Below are 12205 nucleotides of genomic sequence, written 5' to 3'. Positions count from 1 at the left end.
ATGAATTGATGGGTGCTGACGAGTTGATGGGTGCAGCACACCAACATGGCACAAGTATACATATGTAACAAACCTGCACGTTAAAAAAAATAAAAATAAAAATAAAAATAATAAATAAAATAAAAATAAATAAATAAAGTGCTCAGATTCTTCAAATAAAAGTTGTTTTTTCCATATATCAATATGTGTGTGTGTGTATATATATGTATCGTGTGTATATATATATATGCACACACAACATATATGTATACACACACCTAAAAAGAGGAGGATACAGCCATATAAAACTATAATTATCTTTATGTAAAGTAGAAAAGATTCTTATACTACAAAATTATTAAGTTATTAATCCACTAGTAATAATACTAATTGAACACTAATGATATTTCTGAGCAAGGCACTTTGCATGTATACTTTGTCTTGTCAATATTTTACAACAACCTTAAAAGAACATTATAATTGTTCTGGGTCAGTTATGGAAATTGATGTTCAGAGAGACTAAAGTAATTTGCCTTAGGCTGCTCAGATGGTAAATGACAGAGCTGCGTGTCAAACCCAACAGTGTGTGGCTTCAAGGCCAGTGCCCATATTTCTATACCATGCTATCACCAGACTTCCTCACTGTAATAAAGTAAACTTACTATATCCAATATGAATAGTATAAAAATAAATTTAGGAGTTACACTTTTAGAATGGCAGGAGCTCCATGGAACCACTCCACAGCCAAATAAGCCAAACTAGTTAAAAATATTTAAAATATCATTTTATAACCCTGGGATATGTGCTAAAAACATAGAGCAAATCCAGAATAATTTCTTCAAGAAAATATACTAAAGCATGTCAAGAACACTAGAAGTCTTTAGCATTTGAGCAACAATCCACTTCCACTCTTTCCTGTTTCCAGTTCAACTTGAAGTACATTCCACTCCAAGAGTGTATGGTAAAGAAAACTGGGCTCCCTTTCTTCTCAGCTATTAATCAATGATTATAAATAGCCTTTGCAAAAATTATAACAGTGAGGAAAATCTGACATAAATAATTATGATAGCAAAATAAATCTGATTTAAATGATTCCACTTGCTTCTAACTTCTAAGCTGCCCTTGTTCATTCCTGGGTATATGCCAGGCTAACTATGGGTGAAAGTTTGTTTGTAGTATAATTTTAAAACAAACATAATAACAGCTCCTTCTCAAAACTAACCCCTTCCTTTCTTGTGGACTGAAGCTACCTTTGTAAAACTAGCAATTAGCTACAAAATTAAAATTATGGCTCAGGAGTCATGTAGTCAAGGATTACAAGATACATAACCTCACCAATTACTCCTATAGATAACATCAATATTAAAAATCCTGATTAGTATTTGAGCTATTTTTCAGACCTTGCATTCTGATAGACCAACTGGCACCACCTGGACCAGTAACCCATACCAAGAAACTGGCTCAACTGGTCTTGTGATCCCACCCAGGAACTGACTCAGCACTGAAAAACAGCTTTGACCTTCTATGATTTCACCCTCAAACCAACTAATCAACATTCTCCATTCCCAAACCCCCTGCCTGCCACACTATGCTTGAAAAACTAGCCTCCAAGCTTTCGGGGAGGCTGATTTGAGTAGTAAACTGCTATCTTCCCTTTGGCTAGCTCTGCAATCATTAAATTTTTTCTCTACTGCCATACTGCTATCTCAGTGAATTAACTTTATCTGTGCAGCAGTCAAGAAGAACCAATTGAGTGATTACAATTAACTTCTCTTACTGAGGGTGAAGGGAGGTTGGGGAAGGCCACCAGTATTCTTAATCTCCTTAACTCTGAATTTTACTGGCTAAGTGCCTCATGAGTACAGCTAACAGTTCAGAGGCTTTCTTCTTCCACCCAGTGCTACACATAGGATGGAAAACTCTACCTGAGTCACAGAAGACTCAGAATGCTTGGGTCTCAATTGCCCTTACCCAGCTAACTCAGAAGGCAGATGCTCCGTACCAGATATGCAAGGCAAGAATATGAGAGACTACTGGTTTGCCCAGGACACATAGTACTGGCTCAGATATTTTCTGCAGAATGAAAGGTAGGCAGTAATAAAAGAGAAATCTGATGCTTTCTTGGCCTTGGCAGAAGGAGAAAAATGGAATAATTGTGAATTATATCCAAAGCTTTTGTTCTCCAAAACAAATACCTACTCTGCAGAGGAAAACATTGTGCAGGAACCTTGCTTTAGCTGAGGAAAGCGCTCTCTTCTGTACCAACCCCTTAGACCCTGCTTGTATCATTTAAGGAAGAAAAAAATAAAGTAATAAGGAGTGTGATCATCATGAAAATAGGTTTAGCATGGTGGTATCAGATATAGCAGTAGGGGGCAGGGAGAACAAAACTACAGCATTGGAGATATGTACATACACACACACATATATAAAAATACATATTTATATACATATTTATTATAATCATCATTATATACGTATATATACATAGTTTATATAGTATATAAATATCATAATAATATATAGAATAGGCCCTGTTACTAAAAAATTAATGATATAATGTACTTCTCGCATGTAGAGCCTGGCCCTGGGCATCACTATCATTAGATAACATCTGAGGAGCCCTCTCATTATAGGAGCTCCTGGCATAACAAAGTGGAGGAGGGGCGAGAATAATTGGAGTTTATTGGGCGCGCGCACCAGCATATGCGTCTTCAGAAGGGTGGGGGCCACAGAGGACGAAGGCTTCTACGTTTCAGTCCAAAGTATAGAGGGGAAGGGCTTAGGGTGTTATGGTAGGGGCGGGAAATTTAGATATAAATACCACTTATTCAGGATATATATATATTATATATATCTCATGGACCTGTAACCCATATCAAGAAATTGTCTCAACTGGTCTTGTGATCCCACCCAGGAATTGACTCAGTATGGAAGACAGCTTTGACCTTTTCTGATTTTAAATTCAACCCAGCCAAGTATTCTGAGCCTGCCATGACTTGGGTAGAGCTTCTATTCTTGGTGTGGGGCTGGGTGCAAGAATAGCACCAACAGAGCTCTTGGATACTATCTGTGGGCTTCATCTGAGCTTTACAACACAGTACCACTCTAAGGCAAAGTACTTAGGGAAGCCCAAAGTCAAAAGGAGAAACAAAAGCAAGCACACTAAAGTAATTCAAAGCCTCTAGTGCCCATGGCTACAGCAAATATTAAACATTTCAACTCACAATCAAATTAACAGAAATCCTCACAGTAAAGGTGTATTTACCTCATTCCAATTAGTCAATACAACATATCTGACATTTACCAAAAATTGAATGACATGACAAAAAAGGTGAGAAAAAACAATCTGAAGAGAAAAGGCAATCTTCGAAATAAGATTAAGATATGACAAAATTGCTATAATTATCAGACAGGGAATTTAAAACAACTGTGCTTAGTATGTTAAGGGATTTAATGGTAAAAGTAGACAGCATGAAAAAACAGATGGACACTAAAGAGAAAAACAGAAACTCTAAGAAAATTTTTTAAATGCTCCAAATCAAAACCACTAAAATAGAAACAAATATTGACTTTGATGGGCTCATTATTAGGCCATATGGTTGAGTGAAAAATTAGCTTGAGAATAGTTCGATAGAAGGTTTTAAATTCAAAGATAAAAAAATTCAAAAACAATGGGACAATTTCAAATCTTTTGCATACACACTTGAAATACTGAAGAAGATACAAAGAAAGAATGGAGCAAAAGTAATAATTGAAGTAATAACGGCTCAGAATGTTCCAAATCTAATGATAGATCCAAAACCACAGATCTACAAAATTCAGAGAATATTCATAAAATAAATCATAAAAAATCCAAACCAAACTAACAAAAAACACCCTAATGATATCATATTCAAATTTCAGAAAACCAAAGACAAAGATAAAATCATAGAAAAGGCTGGGGTGTTGGGAGCATCTTACCTATAGAGGAATAAGGATATGTTGGCCATCTTATCAGAAACCAGGTGAACAAGAAGAAACTGGAGTAAAATATTTAGAGTATTAGAAATAAATTCGCCAAACTAGAATTCTACCTCCAGCAAAATTATTCTTCAAATGTAAGGAAGAAATAAAAGCTTTCTCAAAGAGCAATTGAAAAAAAAATTATCACTGGTAAATTTTCCTGCATAGAACGTTAAAAGGCTACACATTGGGTACAAGTACACTGCTCTAGCGATGGGTGCACCAAAATCTCAGAAATGACCACTAAAAAACTTACTCATCTAACCAAATACCACCTGTTACCCCAAAACCTATTGAAATAAAAAAAAAAATTAAAAACTTATATAATCTTTTAAAGAGATAGAAAGTCATGATAACTAGAGACCTAGCACAGTTTCATTACAATGAAAGCTATGTTCAATGATATTTATTTTCTTTGGCAGTTTTTGGACTGGGGTATGAGAGTGAAATCAGAAATTAAGCTTGTTTAGATATCACATTCCAAAATCGTCATACCATATTTCTGTCTGGCCTAAATGAAGAAATGTGGGCTGAGAATGAGAATGAGCTACTTCTATGACCAAGTCCAAAGGATGTGGAGGAGGCTAGATATATGCAGATTTTGAAGTAAGATTACATCTTTGGCCTTGTTCTGCTTAATTTTTTTAAAATAAAAATTTGCCTATTAAAAGTACAAAAGATAAAATGGCAGGAGTCACTAATATGCTACACAAAATAGCTAAAAAATAAATAATATATTGGCCCCAAAAAAGATCCAAAAACAGTAGATGATTGCCTGAGTGGAGTAAATACAAAAACCTGTAGCAAAGCTGAAAAAGATCAGCTGCATAATAGGAAAAGGGAGAAATGCGATTTAAAAGTCAACCATGCGAAAATACACCTTTTTTGTTTAATTGACTATATACTCAAGTAAAATGGACCCCAAATTTAAACTTAACATTATTATAACCAAAAATGATAATTTCTATTGTACAGCCAGCACTTATCAGAACATATATGCTGTTGTTCTGTAATTAGTTCTGAAGAAATGTTGTAAAAGGGGACATTGATAACCAGGGTAGTCCAGAGGGCAGAACTTAGAATTTCAAACTATTTCAAAATCGCTCTTATAGGAGAGAGGAGTTAAGGATGTTAGCCTAAAGACAGGGAGGCTCGAAGGACATTTGGTAGAACTCTCCAAATATTTGAACTGTCACTTAAGAGTTTAGAGCAGACCTACTTCATTTGAGTTCAGAAACCTAACTAAGATCAATAAGTAGAATTTATGGAAAGTAAGATATACAATCAACAGCAAGAATAATTTTTTAATAATTAGAGATGTTGAAAATGGGAGAAATTAATAGCCAAGGACCATATAAAGAGAGACTTAACCTTACCAAAAATTTTTAAAATGCAAACAAAAACAACAAGATGCCAGCATAAACAATTTTTTTGAGTCTATCAGATTGATAAAAATCACAGAGATGATAACATGGAGTTTAGGAAAAGATGTGGAGAAATGAACATTCCTATCCATTGCTGGTGTGAGGGGAAATTGGTGCAACCGCTGAGCAAAGGATCTACCAAGCGTAATATGTACATACTCCAATGAGATGCCTAGCATTTCCATTTCTAAGCATCTCATTTGGAAACATTCATGTCACCATGCACACTATGTGTTGGGAGCAAGCCCCCCAAAATCTGGCCATAAACTGGTCCCAAAACTGGCCATAAACAAAATCTCTGCAGCGCTGTGGTATGTCCATAATGGCCCTAAAGCTCAAGCTGGAAAGTTGTGGGTTTACCGGAATGAGGACAAGGAACACCTGGCCCGCCCAGGGCGGAAAACCGCTTAAAGGCATTCTTAAGCCACAATTAGCATGAGCAAACTGTGTCTTAAGGGCGTGTTCCTGCTGCAATTAATTCAGCCCATCCCTTCCTTTCTCATAAGGGATACTCTTAGTTAATTTAATATCTATCTATAGAAACAATGCTAATGACTGGTTTGCTGTTAATAAATATGTGAGTAAATATCTGTTCGGGGCTTTCAGTTCTGAAGACTGTGAGACCCCTGATTCCCCACTTCACACCTCTATATTTCTGTGTGTGTGTCTTTAATTCCCCTAGCGCTGCTGGGTTAGGGTCTCCTCGACTGAGCTGGTCTCAGCACTATGTGTTCAAATATATTTATTGCAGAATTTTTTGTGATGCCAAAAATATTGAAAGCAACCTAAATCAACCAATCAGGGATTTTTTAAAAAGACATAGTGTATCCATGCTCAGGACTATTATGCATGTATTAAAAGGAACAGAAAAGATCTTTCTATATGAATCCAGGACTTATTACTAAGTAAAAAGTTAAGTTGCAGACTCCTGGTGTAAACTTGTACAAACAATAAGCCCCACCATGATGCTATTTGTTGGCACATTACAGAAAAATCACTTGAAAGTATACAAATCAAACTGTTATATCAAAGGTGTAAGGTGAGGGGTTGGAGTCAAGGAAGACTCTATACACCTTTGTAGTTTTGGATTTATATGAGTATGTTAGGTTTTTGTAATTAAAGAAATAAAGATGTCAAAAATGAAAAAAGAAAACAATTACAAAATAATATATATTAATTTAAATACAGTAATAATCACTTCAAATATGAATGGTCTAAATACACCAAAAATGGGAGACATTAACAGCCAAGGACCATGAAGTGGACTTAAATAGAAACCTAACTATACATTTTGTACCAGATACTCACTTTTATAGACTCAGATACGTTAAATACAGTGGAATGGAGAAAAACATGTGGTGCTTCTAATAAAAACAAAGTTAGAGTAGCTATATTAATTTCAGACAAAGTAGACTCTAGAATAAAGACTATTATTAGAGACAAGGAGGGAGATTACATAATATTAAAAGGCCAGTTCTTTAGGAAGGCATAATACTGCTTAATGTGTATGTCGATAAAAACAGTGTAAAAATATGTGAGGCAATATCTGATAGAACTACCAAGAGAAATAGACACAGTCATGATTATAGTTGTAGATAAATACCACTCTTTTAATAACTGATGGATTAAACATGCAAAAAATTAGTAAAGATATAAGTGATCTGAACAGAACTACTGATCCACTTGATCTAATTGACATTTATAAAATATTCTGTCTTACCACAGCCAAATACATACTTTTCTCAATAGATAATTGAGATACATCACATTGATGCCACAGAACATGTAAAATACATTTTAAAATTACACGATACCCATTTTTAGAGCAAAGTGTAAATAAACAACAACAACAAAATCAATGAGAAGAATAGCTCAAAATCTCCAAATATTTGGAAGTTAAGTAACACACTTCTAAATATTACTCATAAAAGAAGTGTCAAGAGAAATTAAAATATTTCAAACTAAATCAGATTAGAACTATAACTTAGCAAAATTTGCTGGATGCAATGAAAGATGTGTTTAGTGAGAAACTAACATTAAATACATATGTTAGAATAGAAAAAAAATCTAAACATAATAGTCTAACCTTCCATCATTTAAGTTCCAGGGAAAGAAGAGTAATTATAGCTGAATCAAGCAGGAGAAAATAAATAATAAAAACCAGGGAAGATTTGAAGAAATCTGCAAACAGAAAAACTATAGAGAAAATCAATAAATACAATATATTTATTATTTGAAAAGAACAATAAAATTAAGGAATCTGTAGCCAAACTAATCCAGAACGAAAAGAGAGAATACATAAATCGAAAATATTTGAAAGAAAAGAGTGGCCCATAGACATTAAACATATCCTATAAATATTCATTAAAATAATAATAAAAGAATATTATGAATAAACCTATGTCCACAGTTCTCACAAATTAGATAAAATGTAATTATTTCTTGAAAGACACAAGCTACCAAACTGACACAAAATAGTAAGTAATAAGTAATCTATTAAAAACTTAGTACTTGTTAAAATTGATTCAATAATTAATAGCATTCTAAAGGAGAAGGCACCAGGACAATATTAAGAGGCAAATAATCTGAACAGAGACCCTTTCTAAGAAAATACATTTGTGCAAATAAGCATATGAAAGATGCTCAATATTATTTGTTTATAGGAAAATGCAAATTAAGGCAACTATACGATAACACTACGTGTCATTTAGAATGACTAAAATTTAAAGTAATATCAATTGCTGCAGGTGATGCAGACAAATGGAATTCACCTTCATTGCTGTTCGCAATGCAAAATGATTTAGTCACTTTAGAACACAGGATAGCAGCTTTTTAATAAGCTAAACCATTTAATCCAGCATTTACAGTCTTATGTATTTACGCAATTATTAAAAACTTAGGTTCACACTAAAACCTGCATGCAAATATTTATAGTGTTTGTTCATAATTCCAAAATCTGAATGTATCTGAGATGTTCTTCAATAGGTGAATGGATAAACAACCTGTTGTAGAGCAATACAGTTAGAATATTATTCAGTGATTACAAATATAGTGTTAAATGAAATCATCAATGCACAAAATAATGTATAATATCGGATTTCATTTATATAAATTTCAAAAATATGGAAAAGTATCCATGGTGCTAAGAGATAGTGGTTGTCTTTGGAGAGAAGTAGAGATTGTAAACAAGGAATCACAGTAGTAGTTTTTTATCCAATTGTTTTTCTTGTCCTGGGTTATGCTTCGATGAGTATATTTATTTCACAACAAGTCATCTAGCTTTATACTTATGATTCTCCAGTTTTATGTATGTAAATTGTATTCATATAAAAAGTTTTAAAAAGTTACTAATTTCTTGACTTTGTGTCCTTGAGCAATTTGCTTAACATCTAAGGGCCTAGATTTGTTTCATATGTAAAATTGTTATGATAATATAGTTGTTTGAAAGATTAATTGTAAACATTTTGGCACAAACATTAACAAATACAAAAATGTTCAATCAATAACAGCAATAGTTTAAAGCCCAAAATGTTAGTCCAAGTATAATCATCTTACTAAAACCTTATTTTTCAGTGAATCTAACAGTTTAGATTCAAATGGAATAGGTGTTACTTAAATTAGAATTGTGTAGAAAAGAAACATTTATTCCACAAATACTAAGCGTTTACTGTGTCAACAGAATTATTCAATGCACCCAAGATACATTAATTCACAGTTAAGTAAAAACACTCCTGACTCTTTGTAGCTTAAATTAAATGAGAGGGATATACCTTAAACATAAGAAATAAATAATTCATATTGTAAGTTATAAGGTAAAAATTGCTAAATAAAAATGCAGAATAGATGAAGGTACGTCCATTTATTTCGATGGGAAAGAAATAATTGAGGAAAAGCAATGCATTCCAAAAGGACAAAAGTTGAAAAAACCTGAAACTCATAGGATGAGTTTCACATGGATGGTGTGTGTGGTGGGGAAAGAAGAGTCAAGGATGGTGCTGGAAGTTTGGGCAGGTGAAACTTCAATAATCCAGTTGTTACTAATTGAGATGGAAAAGGCTGGAGAAAGGTTTTACTCAGCCTTATAGTGCTCCAATGTGAACAAAACCTTGAGATTATGTCAGAGATCTCTATAATCACCAATTCTTAAATTTTAATTCTGGTGAAGAGACTAGATTCACCCTTCCACCTATATGCTAGCATTTTGAGGAAGAGGGCTGGTATGAATGAAATGATAATGGAGTCTCCATCTTCATCAAGTAAACTCTCATTTATTTCCAGTTTACACTATGCCACCTGTGATAAGTCAGGTCTATGTTTCCTGATTTACAGATACCGTTTTACCTAGGCAAGAGAATAATTCTCAAGTATTGTGTGAAGGGTCAGGAGGTAGGAGATGAGAGAGCACCCTCCTTGACTGTGGAGTGGGGAAGGGGATCTGAGATTATACTTTTTTTTTTTTTTTTTTTGGAGGGGGTGGATATTAGTCTGGGTTTCTCTAGAGGATCAGAAATAATAGGCTACTTGTATATACGAAAAGGAGTTTATTAAGGAATATTGACTCACACCATCACTAGATGAAGTCCCATGGTAGGTTGTCTGCAAGGTGAGGAGCAAGGAAGCCAGTGGTGGAACAGTTCACATCCCAAAACCTCAAAAGTAGGGAACCTGACAGTGCAGCCTTCAGTCTGTGGTTAAAGGCTCAAGAGCCCCTGGCAAACCACTGATATAAGTCCAAGAGTCCAAAAGCTGAAAAACTGGGAGTCTGATGTTCATGGGCAGGAAGCGTCCAGCACAGGAGAAAAATGAAGGCCAGAAGAATCAGCAAGTCAAGTCCTTTCCTGTTCTTCTGCGTGCTTTATTCTAGCTGGGCTGGCAGTTGATTAAATGGTGCCCACCTGGATTAAGGGTGGGTCTGCCTTTCCCAGCCCACTAACTCAAATGTCAATCTCCTTTGTCAACACCCTCACAGACACACCCCGAAACAGTACTCTGAATTCTTCAATCAAGTTGATACTTAATATTAACCATCACAGGAGCATAGTTTATATTTTGAAATAGCTTTAAATTTAGAGAAAAGTTGCTAGAATCGTGTCAGGAAGTCTTATATACCCTTTATCCAAATGCATCACTTATTTCATTTTAGACCATTTACATATCTGTGTATTAATTTTATACATATAGGATTTTATTTCTTTGACTTATTTCTTTGACTGAAACATCTTATAGTTAAGTTGAAAGTATTCTGATTCTTTAACCTTAAATAATTTCGTCCATATTTCTTAAGAAATTGTACAGTTTCTTACAAAACCACAGATAAATTTTAAATACTAGGAAAAATAAGAAAATTATCCCATCTACAGACAATATCACATTTAATGAAGTTTCGTAATAATGTGTTTTATAGCTATTTGTTTTCCTTTTCCAGAAACAAATTCCACAATCGCATATTGTATTTAATTGTCATATTTCAGTCTTTCTTTCTGTGTATTGAGTTAACATTTTTTAAGAGGACGGGCCTAGTTATTTTGTTGACTGTCTCCCAACTTAGGTCTGTCTGATGCCTTCTCATGATTAGATTAACAGAAGTAATAATGTTTTGTCTTTCTCTGAGTATCTTATTAGACACAATTTTGTCTCAATTTTGATCATGCTATACTTGTTTTTCGGTTCAGGTGGTATTACCTACATTATTGAATGATATTATTACAGTTTTTCCTTTGAATTTAATGAGTAGATTTTTTGAGATACTTTGAAATAATTTCTGTTCCAATCAACATCTACCCTGTAAGTTTAGCATCCATTGTTAATTTCAAATACATCATTTCTGCTGCGCTTATCATTTGGCACTCTACTGTAGGGAAGGGCTTTATTTATTTATTCATTTACTTCTGTGAGTATGGGTTCATGATTTATTACTTTATTGAGTTATTTCAATCCAACCCTTTCAGTATTTACTTTGAATATGACAAGAGGGAGCCCTGTCAAACTGACTTGTGTCATTTTGACATATTTCTCTAATTCTTTGAGCTCCTCTTCCACAATGCAACTAGATGCTCCAGGCTTATATTGCTCTTTTCTAGCCCTGAAAATAGTAACCATTTCTTCAGTAAGCCCTGGATTCTTTTAGTGGGAAATGGTATTTAAATACAAATGCTGGGCGTGTGTATTCCTTTTTTCTCTCCTGCCTTTCCTCTTCTTCTTTCTCCCTTCTCTCTCTCTCTCTCTCTCTCTCTCTCTCTCTCTCTCTCTCTTTCTCTCTCTCTCTCTCTGCCACACACACACACACACACACACACACACACACAAATATATATGATGTAAATAAATATTGATATTTTCAATCCAACATCACATAGTATATATTAGTTTTCCCCTTTCCAATACTGAAACTCTCAACAGTGAGACACATGGATTTCATTATTTTCAATATATTAACTAGAGTTTACTAGCTGTCTACTTCTTTACACATATTGAAATTCACTGAGTGTAATGAGTTTTAACAAGTGAATACACTCATGCAATGACTAACAATAATAAGATATAGAAAATTTCCTTCAAACCAAAGAACTCTCTCATTTGCCATAGGAGTAAATTATATCTCCCCATACCCCCGCAAATCTGAGGCAACCACAGTTAGATTATCTTTTCACCATAAATTAATTTTGAATACTTTAGAACTTCATAGAAGGGAAATCTTATCATATGTACTTTCTTGTCTTCAGCTTATTTTGTTCATCAAAATATCTGTGAGATTTAGAAATAGTAAAGAAATCAGTTTTTCTTTTTATTGATGAGTA

The sequence above is a fragment of the Rhinopithecus bieti genome, unplaced genomic scaffold, assembly GCF_001698545.2.
Source record: "Rhinopithecus bieti isolate Rb0 unplaced genomic scaffold, ASM169854v2 scaffold_15083, whole genome shotgun sequence".
Classification (NCBI taxonomy): Eukaryota; Metazoa; Chordata; class Mammalia; order Primates; family Cercopithecidae; genus Rhinopithecus; species Rhinopithecus bieti.
The sequence above is the reverse complement of the archived record's forward strand: the minus strand, read 5'-3'. Positions refer to the sequence as shown.